The sequence below is a fragment of the Acanthopagrus latus genome, chromosome 3 (genome assembly GCF_904848185.1).
Source record: "Acanthopagrus latus isolate v.2019 chromosome 3, fAcaLat1.1, whole genome shotgun sequence".
Taxonomy (NCBI): domain Eukaryota; kingdom Metazoa; phylum Chordata; class Actinopteri; order Spariformes; family Sparidae; genus Acanthopagrus; species Acanthopagrus latus.
Genome location: NC_051041.1, coordinates 6,581,296 through 6,594,351, shown reverse-complemented (window position 1 = coordinate 6,594,351; position 13,056 = coordinate 6,581,296). Strand labels below are relative to the sequence as shown.

Below are 13,056 nucleotides of genomic sequence, written 5' to 3'. Positions count from 1 at the left end.
CTTTGGCTCTGACGCAGCATCCTTACTCCTGTCAACACTGAATAAGCTGAATCTGCAAACTAAGAGGTAACAGGGTGGAAGTATGAAGTTGCACACGTCATCAAAATCGATCTAATAAGTCGTTTTGGTATGAGGATGTGTAGATATAACGATATTTAAAGCCTGAAACACTTATGATCGCCCAGCACTTATGTAAAGGTTTAGTTCACATAATTTCATTACTAAGGCCATTTCCACTGTCTGTGTTGTAGGCTCAGTATGATCCCGCTGCTTTTCACATGTTCATAAAGTGATTTTTGGATCTTCTCAGCACCATTAATACAGTTTTGAATCGGGCTGGCATCATAACATCTCAGAGCAACACATTATGTCAGAACCCCATCAGTTGAAATCAAAACTATCTGAATGGCTGGATACTCCCCACGATGAGGGAGAATAATGGATTTTTGTGATTCGGTTAAACTAATCCTTTAAGCTTCGTAACAGTGCGAAATGATCCTTAATAAATCCTCAATATGTTCTAATATCTGTGATATATTCTAGCTCTGGACCGGAGGTACGTGAGCCGCGTCATTGTCGGCCAGCTTCAGGGATCCTCCGGGTGTCTCCTTTCTCGACGCTCTCGTCTCTTCCTGCCCCGTGTGTCTCATCGCTGCCCTCAGGCTTACACTCCTCACCCCAACTCTCCTCTTTGATTCTCTCTGTGCGTCTCTCCTTGTCCTGCTCCCCTCGCTTCCTCTTCTTTTTTCCTTTTTTTTCCACCCTGAGCGACATCCCCACCTCACTTCGCCTGCCATCAATTCATCTTTACTCCCTCTTCTTATCATCCGAGTCGTGTCGGCACCTGCGTTTCAGGACCCATACAACCTTTTGCCGGCTCCCCGCGGGGCCCCGGCGGCCATTATCCTCCGCATCGATCTCTGCAGCATCGATGAGCGATAGCGGCAGGGGAGGACGCGGGGAGAGATAGAGGGAAAGAAGAATGGCGGGACTCGCAGGCGGATGAAGGTGGAGAGGTGGAGGGAGAGGAGGGTGGCGGGAGATGAAATGAGGTGAGTGACAAATTAAGCAAAGGCGGATAGAGAGGAGAGAAAATACAGGAGGCGCTAAGAGCAGCGGGTGAAGATGATGGAAGGAGGGAGGGCCAGCATTGCACGACCATTCGTCAATAGCCAGCGGTGCGACCTTGGGGATCGATGGGGCCGACAGTCGATCACTCAATAGGCTCCATAACTAGCTCTGCTAGGCAGGGACGGGAAGGAGAGAGGGAGGAGAAAAGACGGCCTGGTCATGGCAGTCAATAGGGCAGAAAAACAGACCGCCTGTCCGTTCAGACACAAGTCCAGTATAAATGGCATTGAAAACAATGAGAGAGCAGTGATGAGTAATGGGCACAGAGAGAGAACATGCATCAGATCAATCGGACGGATGAGGGATGAGATAAGAGAGAATGAACAGAAGCAAAGGAGAGATTGAATGTCACGTTCACGCACATTTACTTGAGGAAAATCCCACAAAGAACAAGGACGGCATCAGTCTTTTCAGCGACGCCTTAAAAGATTTGTATCTCTGCATTAAAAGGGGTGAAAGTCCTACAGCTGACAACCAAAGGAAGAAACTGTGTGACGTTGTTACAGAGCCACAAAGTTTGTAGAGTAGGATAGCTGGGTCGAAGACTTCAGACTGAATTGCGGTGGTCAAAAGTATCTATACTTTTGACAGGAATCCCCCTGTGTTCGTGCAGGAGCGGTTCGATAGGAACAGCACCGACACGGCTGGATAAAACGGGAAGTCGAACATCATCATCTGGATGGCAAAAAAGTGCAAAGAAAAAGTCCAGAGAGCAACACTAGCTCTGCAACCACTTGTAGCACAATAACCAAAACGAAGACCAACAGGTCAGGTTTGGATTCAATAGGACTTAAATCTTTTAAAATAACACATCAACGATCAGATTTCCAGTCCAAGGTTGCACAGATATTAACATGATTACAAATGTGCTGGTTTGTATTCAGTGATTCAGTATTCAGGTAGTTATTTTCAAAAAGAGAGAAGATTTATGCTATTATGTGTCTCAGACCTTTCTTCTCTTCACCATTGTACGGAAAGAGGTACTGAGTTTCATTTTGGTCTACTAGAGCTTAATCAAAGCTACCAATTGTGGTATTGTGACAACTTTGTTTGGTATGGGAGGCGATCGTGTTCCCAGTTTCTTATTTTGTATTTGTTTCTTTGGATGTCTTGCAGATTATTCCTTTTTCGAAGGCGCCATGGAAATGAGAAACTGTCTCCTGAATCGTGCCGCTGTCCAGATGGTGATCCTGACTTGTGTACGTGACAACAGAAGAATCACGAGGATTTGAGATCCCAAAACCAGAAACACAGAGACAGGCGAATCACGAGTTGAGTTCACCTTTCAGAGACGGTGAGGAGACTCCTGAGACACAGTAATAGTTTTTGTCCTCTGCATTACAGAGGCGCCATCGAGCCGGTTTCAGACAACCCCTCAACAATCCACTTGTGCAGCTGGTGATATTAGATTCCTATCAGATGGGAGCTCATCACAAAAACCGAGGCAGCTGCTCCGCGAGAGACCTCAGAAAGAAAGACGCGCAAAAAAAATTTAAAAATCTGCGGAAATAAACGGTGCTGAAAAGGAAATACCGGAATCTGCAGAAACAGTGAACCTCCACAGTGAGTGATCCGTTGTTGACAGGCACACAAACGCACACTCGCAGCGGGGAAAACTCCGCGGGAAATCATGATTATTAATTATCAAGCCAAGGCGATAAATAAATAATGCGGAGCGGAGCAGCAGCGGTATACTGCGAGTGGTTAGAATGCCAGATTGTGCCAAACCACAGCCGCAGCAGCAGTAGGTCAGTAATTAATGAAATCAAAGAGCTGCTCTAATGAGCGACAAAGAGCACTTCCCTTACTGATGACTCCCCTCCCTCAAAACAGGAGCCCGGTGGGAGAGAATGCAAAAAAAAAAAAAAAAAACACAGGACAGTTTGCTTTTTGATTGTGTTTACGAGCGCCGACGAGTGAACGCACCTCGTTAACAGTAGCGTTTCCAGCGCGCGTGGGGCAGAAACAGTTTAGTCGGCGACACACATGAACAAATTCCGCTCCTGCGAGAGGGCAGAGCCGGCGCTCGCTCCTCATTTGTACCGCTGGCTGGTGAGCGCCACCAGCCTGTCTTCTCTCGCCCCTCCTCCTCCTCCCCCCCACAAGTCATTATCCCATTTCATTTCTCCACAGCCGATTGTTTATTTGCTTATCGCCAGGCAGATAATAGAACAGAATTAATCTGCTAATTCCTCATTTTTTGAACGGACCAATTCTACTGTTTATGTAAATGGACAGAGAGGCTGGACTTCACTCTACAGCGCGGGCTCGCTGGCTGACTGGAGGATTTAATTAGCGGGGCTAATTACTTGTTTTCCTCTAACAGTTAACCACGGGGCCGCCACCGCCGCTGCTACTACACTTCCCTGGGTGCTGACGCCTGAGGCGGCCGCTGGTTCCAAGGGAGGGAGCGGGTGGTGGCAGAACTCAGTGGGAAACAAGATGTCTTTTCTCAGCTTGCCATCTTAAATTATCAGTTTGTTGTGTGTCAGAGTGGGGGTTCCTGACGCTGCCGTGGGAGCAGGTATTCATCTGTTTCTACAGTGTGTGTCTGCACGATCCCTCTCTCTCTCTCGATTCAGCCTGGCTTTCCTGCCTGAGCTCGAATGATCAACAAAGACAAGAATGGCAACGAAATAATCAGTAAAAGACAAAAAAAAAAGAACAGACTAGCGTGTGTCCATTCCAGACTACAATTTCCCGTTTATTTAGTGGCCACCCATTTTGTACTAGGAGGCTAAAAACTAAAGAGGGTTCTAATCCGGAAAGGTGCAATACTTCTTCTAAATGGATTCAGACACTTGCACAGGATTTAATGGAAAGGTTGGTAATGAGCCAAGTGGTGAAAAGGGGGTCTGATAGTGGGAATGGTTTTAACAAAAGGGTGCAGAACTGTAAACAGAAGGAAGGATATAGGATAGGATACAAATCGTCTTTGAAAGCGGGTTATTATGACCCGTTTTTATGTTCACTAATAGCACAGGAGGAAGTCAGTTGAAATAGTATAAAAAGTGAAAAAAGGTCTGCAACAGGTGGACGTTGCGGAGACAGTTGGGACAATCAAGCACGGGACTTTTATCCAGGAGACTGTCCAAACCAAAAGCACACGGCCTTAATGTTATTTTTAACCCAAACTAGGATGTTTTACTAAACCTAACCATCTAGTTTCCCTGCCTAAACCTAACCAAATTATGATGATATGATAAAGGTGCAGTACGCCTGTCGCCTGTTACCAACTTACTCAGTCGTTCAGGCATGAGGAGGATGTATTGAATAGACGCCACACACCACCACGCGCACTCCCCTGATGAAGGCGCCCGTGTAATTCCGAGGACAGCTGCGCCTCCTTCTCAAGGCGCATCGTGTGTTCGTTTACAAATCCGCGGATGCGTGTGGGAATGGAGCCAACACCATATCCTCGAGACAGACATGTAGTGAGCAAGAGAAGCAACATGTTGAGTGATAAAAATCTGCAGATGGGGCCTTAGGTAATTATAGTTCATCAACGTGACGACTCAGCTCTCACTAATCATGCCATTAATACACACGAGCTTACAATATTGCCTGGAAAAAAAAAAACAGCATTTTCATAATTAGCACTGACTAATAGGCCAGAGATGTTTGACACATGCTGTTCTAAGTGGAAAAAGATAGCACGAGTTGGCTTTTCCCCTAAATTCTGTCAACTGTTTTGTTCCCAGCATTTTATCAGCTCATTAAGGAGGCAGACATTTGAATCCAGACCATGATCGTTCCCCAAACCGACCCACGTCATTGTGCGCCCAAAACCAAACCCAACTCATTTCATTTGGGTATTCTGCGGTTTTGTTTCCACCGTGAGATGTTTAAATGGAAATGTTTTTTGAACCCAGATCAGAATAAGACCAGTAAACAGCCCTACAACCTGCTGGCTAAAGCCTCTGGTACATTTGGTTCTTTCCGCCCCACTTCATTTTAAACACACACACACACACACACACACTTTTACCTATGCTGCTTTAATTATGCTCCACATCCACAAACGCAGCACTTCCATACCAATAGCTTAAAGGCCTTGCTGTTGACTCCCTGATCCCTGAGGGTTAAAGGTGAGAGGTCATGTGTTCTGACCTCTGAAGTCCTCCATGACACCTTGTACCAAACAATCACACCGCCCAGCGCAGAGCTCAGAAGGTCACCTCCCCGGAGGTCTCGGCCTATCGAGTGAGAGGTCGCACCGAAACGGCCGAGAGGCACAGGAACCAATCAGAGCACCTGGAGCGGGCTTGTCGGGGGATTTGATCAAATGTATGCACACCTCATTTTACAGGCAGACAGCCTGCAGCCGTTTCTGTACCCTCGCGTGCAAATCACGGATGATGGATTGATTTGGGGTTTTGATCATGAGGTGCTTTTAGCGGCGTGCACAGATGGCTCCATCAAAGGATGAAACCTCAGGCGCTGTCTGATGCGCATGTGTGAGATTTTAAAGAGAAGCGGATGAGGAGACTGCTGTGAGGTTGGAGCTCTTTCACGAACAAGCTGTTGGACGGTATATGTTCTTGTTCGTTGTCGTTTGCCGTGGAAACTGCCTTATACTAACCTTTAGAAACACAATTTAATGCACAGTCCACTAACTGCACAATGGTATCAGAGTTTACAGTCACTACTGGGTTAAACCTCCTCTGCTCCGGACTCCAGGGAGCAGTTAGCCGTGTGAAAGAGGTCCTTCATCTGCCACGGACGGCTTATGGCCACGTTATAGACGACTAGAGCGGAAAGAACGGATGGAGGGAGTGCAGGGAAATATCAAAGGGGGGACAGAGCCGTCGGTGAGGTGGAAAGAGGGATGGGATGACAGATGATGAGGGCAGAGCAGGGTCGTGATTCCATGACTGCCGGAGCCCTTCAGAGCCGAAGCAGCGTGGCACACGGCATCGCTAATGAGATCTGCGCGTTCGCTCGCCGACCAATGAGGGTCGACGGGGCCGGCTGAGGGGAGAAAGGTGGAGAGAGGGTGGGGGTGGGGGGGGGAAAGGGAGGAAAGAAGCAGGGAGAAATAATTTAAGACAGAGGGGAGAGCGATGAAAAATGAAGAAAGGTGGGGAAGGACGGACACGCGGAGAATGAGTGACAGAGGAAGAGCGAGAGAGGACGCCTCATCTCCATACACCGTGATAGCAGGCAGATTTGAATTTAGGGCCCGTCTCTCATGGAGCCCCCATAAATAGGGACGAGGAGCAAACACCAGGCAATTTCGCCGCAACACCAAACACAATGGCTGATTGAGGGCAAATTAAAATGCAAATGCAACACTTCCATTTTTCCAGATTTCACCTGCGAGATAAGCGGGGGACCTCTGTTTCTTTCATGAAGCGGATGCGGCGTGCACGGGCGCGCGCGTGTTTATGCACAAGTGTGTATATTTGTTTGTTTGTCAAGTTTGAAATGAGAGGCGACAGGAGGGAGACTGGAGGTGAGGTTGTATAAACAGATTAGATTCAGTATTGTCCTCTCGCGGGCTGCATTTCAATCGTCATCCTCGCCGCCCGTCTTTTCCGCCCCGTGTCCCGCCGGCAATTTCCACAGACCTTCAACAGGCTTTCGACCTGACGAACATTACCAAAGAATACCGGAACAGGATAAAGAAAAAAAAATGAAAGCATAAAACTGATTACCATCTGTGACCGAAAAGTCCACCCACAGGAGTCAAAGGTTTAACTTCATTTCTGCATCGAAAAGCGATCACAAAGAGGAAATTCAAATGGCCATAAAACAGCTTTTAAGGAGAACACAGTGTTTTCTTGTTGACAGATTCTGGTTAATTGCTACAAAGCAGCCACTTCACCATATGAATTCAACCCTTTCCAAGTCACGGGTCAGAAACACATTCAACCGCTGTGGTCACGTGGTCTCGGTGAGCAGAAGGTTCGGAGTTCAAGCCAAGCGACGGGCAAATGTCGACCACAAAAGCTCTGCCCAGTGAGCAGTGGTCACCCTGTTTGAAATCATGGCAGACTCGCCAGCCCATTTCCATTTACCGCACGGACACAGGGAAGTGTTGCTGCCATGCAAGGAGAGGACGGGGTGGACACGAGAAGAAAAACAAGAGTGGAAATCCATGAGACAAAATGAAATGAGAGCAGGGGGAATGCAAAAAGTGACAAGGGAGGAAGGAAAGAGCCCAACTAAACCAAACAGCCTTCTCCTTTAAGCCGCTCTTTGACTAACCGCGCTGAATTTTTCATCAGCCTCCGCTCTCAGGGGGTGGCCGCCTAAAAGCAAGCGCTCCCTGCTCCTTCACGCTGCGTATGTGTGCTCGTACGCAGGGAGAGTCGGGCAAAGAAAAGCAGCTAGAACGACTTCCGAGGCGGCAAGTGGTGCATCTGTAGGCCTGTCACATGTGTACGGTACATGAGGAAACTTTCCTCGTCCTCACATAGATCTTCGCTGATTTACTGAATATGGGGCGAGAGAGGAAGGAACAGGGGACTTGTGTCACTTAGTTTACAAGGACATGGTAATGTATTCACTATTAACTTTGACTCTCTGCTGTTGGGCATTTTTCGGCTACTTCTCAGTCCCAGAGCAGGCTCGGTGAGACGCGAAGAGAATGGCAGAACGAAAGTGAAGGAGAACAGCGACGACAAAAAAAAAAAAAAAAGAGAGAGAACTCAAGATTTAACAGAAGAAAGGGGCGATACTGGAAAATGTGCGGCGCAAGATTATTTTTCAGATCATTATGCAAAATCTAAACAGGGAACATTCGCTAGAAAGTGAGTTTTTGAAATAATTTTGGTGCCGTAGCAAAAACTTAAACAAGACAGGGGACCAGGGAGACTGTTGGGTTCTGGGTCTGAAAAGTGAAGCGACTCCACCGGTTCCAAAAGAAAGCCTGATTGAGAAAATGAAGCCACTTCTTACTTCATTTCTCATCTCAGTAAACGGTTTCCTAAAGAATTTATAGTCTAAATCACCACTTTCACATATTGTTTAATAAAGTCGGATGTTAATTTTGTAAATGGTTTTCCCAGTAAGAGTAAAATAAACAGGGTCTCGGTTAGATCCTCCCCTGAGCCGCCCAAATATGTCCAGGTCACTTGTGATTCCAAAAAACAAGATGGTGTCGGTCGTGAGTCAGAAATCGAGGCTTCAAAACGGAGGGTGACGTCTGGGTTGGTTTGACTCAAGATCACACCAGACTCTAAAGTGAAAACACTAATGGCCAGCTTCTGTCTTTGATCAGCGCTGGACCCGATTTCCCTCTTAAAGAAACCTTTTTTATCTCTCTGCAACTGCTGCCAAGGCCGGTGCTGGAGGGAGAGTGGCCTTAGTCATCTTGGCTCGATAAACGGCGGTTGGTTTGTTAATTGACTCAAGCCATGTGTGTTATGATCTGAGTCAGACGTCTGAGTGATGCTGCCACTCTGTGTCATCATCAACATTCCCCATGATCCCGCAGGGACACACATCGACGGCGACAAAATGTAACAATGTACGGTAGGTAGACGGTTGTTGGAAAGCAAAAAGCGCCGTTCTTTGCTTCGGCACTGAATGTTGAGCGCCGGCGTTGTGGCCTGTGTGTGGGCTGGAAGACAATTGCTCTCCACGAACTGGTAACCAATTTGCATTCACATGTAAATCCACACAATCCCGGCCGATGAATAGACTTCATTGAATGCTTTAGTGGCATTTAGCGATTTAATGGCAGGCTCCTTCAAATGACCTTCCTGCAAAGTCCATTACTTTAGCCCCCCTCCAAACACACACACACACACACACTCAAGACTTCAGAGAGGCAGGTAATTCGCCATTAACTCGAGCCACTCAATCCCTGAAACACTGCCAAGTTCAATTGTGCTTCGAGTTAGATGGAGAATGCGAAAGAGAAAGAGGGAGAGAGAGACAGATGGAAAGAGCAATTGAGAGAGAGTGACGGACTGAGTGAGAAAAAGAGGCCGAGAGGCAGGAAGGCACTTTATTCTGCCACTTCCTGTGCAAAAAGCATCGCCACCCATCTGCCCAGGAGGAGAGTCTCTCCCCGCCACCTCAGCTCCGCACCAGCCGGACCATCTGACCGCTCCAGCATGCATCGCCACAGAGACATACTGTACGCGCAGAGAGGCGACTCTCTTTGCACAGACAGTAATTAACGCACACATAATCCCCTCCGACAAAGAAAAGCCACGCACAGAAGTACAGTAAATAACTTCACAGAGCAAACAACACAAAATGCTCGCGTTGCGAGGCGCTCGCACGCTGAATTCAAGCGCGAGGGGCCGGACGTTTCAGGCGACAAGAACACAAACAAGAACACCATGCGACCACACAACAGCCTGCATCACTATCACCCTCATAATAACCCTCTGTAACCCCCATTAAAATCAATTCATCCATGGCAGGTGTAGCCAGGACGCACACACTCGCACTGAAAAACACAGCTAGGGCACAACAACCGCACACATCTACTGAATATGAGGGCAAACCAATTACAGAACATAAAAAAAAAAAAAAAAAACAATTCTTGTGAAAACGGATGCACACACACACACACACACACACAGGCCACAATACACTCAGTCCTCCTCGGCAGAGCCGTAATAACCATGGCTAGCCTTTAGCTACAGGCTGGACCAAGGGGGAGAAACTGGAAAAAAGCGTGTAATAATTTCAGAGCTTAAACTGCAGAGGAAAAGAAAAGCTTTTCAATATTTTATATCAAACATTCATTTTCTCTTATTACTGCGTGTCGTATTTGCGCTACAAGCCGGAAATTGAGTGTGTGCTCACGGCGCCAATGTGTGAGAACGCGTGCATGCTTATGAGGTGGCGGCACGACATGTGAGCCCGCACGCATGAATTACAGGTGAGACGGTGAGGAAAGAAAAAGGCAATTGGGTGTCATGTTATTGACTTTCAAATCGCATTAGTGTGAATGCCTCGCCATCTAGTCGGGAAAGGTAGAGCGCGAGCGAGTCAGACGAACTGTGATGAATTGCAAAGCCTGCATTAAGAGATCAGTTTGAAATCAACGTTGAATTAAATTACAATTGCAGTCTCTACGTGTGAAGTGTAAAAAGTCACTCCGAGTGTCAGACCTGCTGCCGAGAATCAACGCCCAGCTACGCGGCGTCAGTCAGTTCTCCCGCAAGCAGATGCGTTAGCCATGACAAGCTTTTAATTTGATGAGGTAGATTTCTCCAGAACTAGATGACGAAAGCAAAAGATGGTGGCTGTTGAGTGAAATCAGAACTGCTTCCCTCGTGCATACACCCTGAAAAAAAGTTTTCTTAGTTTACTCCCTGATTATGCGCCCCGCTGGATGCGTGCAGCGATGTTCCTCCCGCTCTGCCCCTCCACTTAACATTATGATGATGTGACAGATTTTTGAAATAGTTTTTTCTTGCCTCGAGGAAAGTTTTAGAGCTATAAAAAAAAAAACTCCATAGATGAAAAACCCAAAGCAGAAAGAGTTATATTGCTCTTGTTTTGCAGTTCAAGGTGTCGTGTCAAACAGGGAGATGCTTTTTGGGGCCGCAGGGGGATTTTTTTCACAGTGATAAATGATTTAGGGAGGGTACTTTGCATGGTCTAATTTGTTTAGTCTATTTTCCAGAGAGGCAGCAATGTTTTCTGTAAGACACGGACATCAACACCAGTTAGTCAGATGAGAGAGTTTTCCATCAAAGAATCCCAAATCTGATCACAGAAGGGTGCATTCGGGTGCTGGAAGCCAGAATGTGGATTAGACTTCCAGCTGAGGCGCACACTTTGTACTTGCAACAGTTGGTGACGATTTTTTTTTTTTGCCTTTTAATTTTTTTGTATTGGTTTTACAGTGCTATTTTGATGGCTGTCGGTGCTACAGCTCCATTTGCATATTTTCTTAGCAAATAAAGCCTCTGCAGTCTTACTGTACTCCTGGTCCTGGCACCCACGGTGCAAAAACAAGCAAGATGCACTGGCTTTGCTGTGTGTGTGTGTGTGTGTGTGTGTGTGTGTGTGTGTGTGTGTGTGTGTTGCTCGAGAAGCAATGTTTTCCTGCTTTGACATGAAGTGAAGTGAAGACTGATTGATGCTTTTCCGCGGGATGATGCATCGCGTAGGTTCAGAGTGACAAGATTCGAGTTCAGTGAGATCTCACCGCGCTCAGTGTCTGTGGACACAGTACAGGAACAAACGCCTTTGGTGCTCTCGCTGTTTTGTTGACAGACAATCACTAGCTGCTCTCGGAAATGAGCGATTAATCAAAAGCCGTGCTCTTTGATTGGCACGCTGGCTGACAGACCAGAAGACAAAATGGCAATGGGCATCTGGCTGACGTATCGGCTGAATAACTTCCTGACTGACTGCTGGCTGTCTGACTGAACGTCTTTCCTGGCTTGCTCGGTTGCCAGGTTACCTGACGAAATGACTAGTTCCATCTAGCCAGCTGGTTAACTGACTATCTGATTGACTGGCTTGGTGCGCTGATTGGCTTACACGCTAATTGACTTTTTCATTTACATTTTGCATTTATAGCTGACAAAGGGAGCCGGGAAACAACAGGAGCACACTCCACCCACCCATCCTGCACTGATGACACTCTGATTGCAATCACGACCAGGCACACGAAGGGAACACACACACAAACACACACATACACTCACACACACGCATACACCTTCACGCACGTACTTATGGTCTGTATAATAAGATGCATAGCAAGTAGCCAAGAGAGCAAACACCTAAAGCCGACAGGAAAGGCGCATTCATCATGCACATATCTGCGAGGACAAAAACAAGTAGCACCACCAACAGTTTAAATATCCAGTATCGTCATTAAAGAGCCAAAATGAAGAGGTCACTGATGAAGAGAGTGTAAAAAGTATGCTAATGGGTTTCTCTTACTTGGGCTCACTGATTTGAGTTTGATTTGTGGACTGTTACATGCAGCTTGAAATAACAGAGAGAGGATGTGGCAGTTGGAACGGGCTGATAGGAATGGATTGGTGAGGTCCCCTTTGGGTGAGCTGTTGACCTTTATCCACGAAATCTATGATTCAAGCACCGACGGCTACGCTATCGTTCGACTCACGCATCCGTATCTGTAAAGATCAACAGACGATTGGGTTTATGCCCTTGAAACTGTCATTCACATTTTCCAATTCTTCTAAAAAAAAAAAAAAAAAAGATGAGGTACTTTGCAACAACAGTCTGACTCGATCCCGGGTTCAACAAAAGATACCATCCTTTGGGGGATTGGACAATAAACAACCCAAAGACTGAAATTCCATTTGCTACCGAGATCTTTTTTTTTTCCTCTGACCTGTCCAGAGTGAAAGCATCTTCCAAAGCAAATAGATGAACGGATCTCTGGCAATGTTATCGGCTCGGTTCAGTCTTTTGGTTTATCTTTGAAACGTCTCCAAGACCGTCAGAGTTACCTTCACCACCAGCTGACAGTCTCCGATCACACAGGTTAAGCATCTGGAAATGCAGCTGCCGGCTGAAAGTCGGTAAGATGTGTCTTCAAAGCATTTTTCTGATGCGCTCCTCGTTTTCTTTCCTGTCTTTGGTTAGTTAAGTTAAAAGCTCTCTCAATCAGTTTTTTCCATTTAGGATCGAACGCGCTCTGTGTCCTGAAAAATAAAACGTGTTAAATGTAATATTAAATATAATATGTTTCGTGCTGTCGGCCGACTCCTCAGCACTTCTGTTCACTCTAGCAGATTTTTTCATGTCCTTTTTTGCTTCTCGACTGCCTCCCGTACTCTGACTCCACGCTTCGTTTCCTCCTCCCCCTCCCGTCCTCGTTTGGACCTACAGTAAACTGAGCGCGATATAAGTTCCGTCCATTCCCACCTCACCACTTAGCCCCTCACAGCCTGTTCCACTCTCCCTATTGCACTTTTTTGATAAACCGAGCAGATCAGGGTCCCATGCTGCTATGTTAACCTTCCTTGC

The 13,056-nt window shown here is 46.8% G+C and overlaps 1 protein-coding gene across 2 annotated transcripts in view; it reads right to left on the bottom strand.

Moving 5' to 3' along the window:
- Positions 1-13,056, bottom strand: part of LOC119016766 (ephrin type-A receptor 7) — a 166,011-nt gene that overhangs the window by 141,831 nt on the left and 11,124 nt on the right. The gene's annotated exons all lie outside the window — the stretch shown is intronic.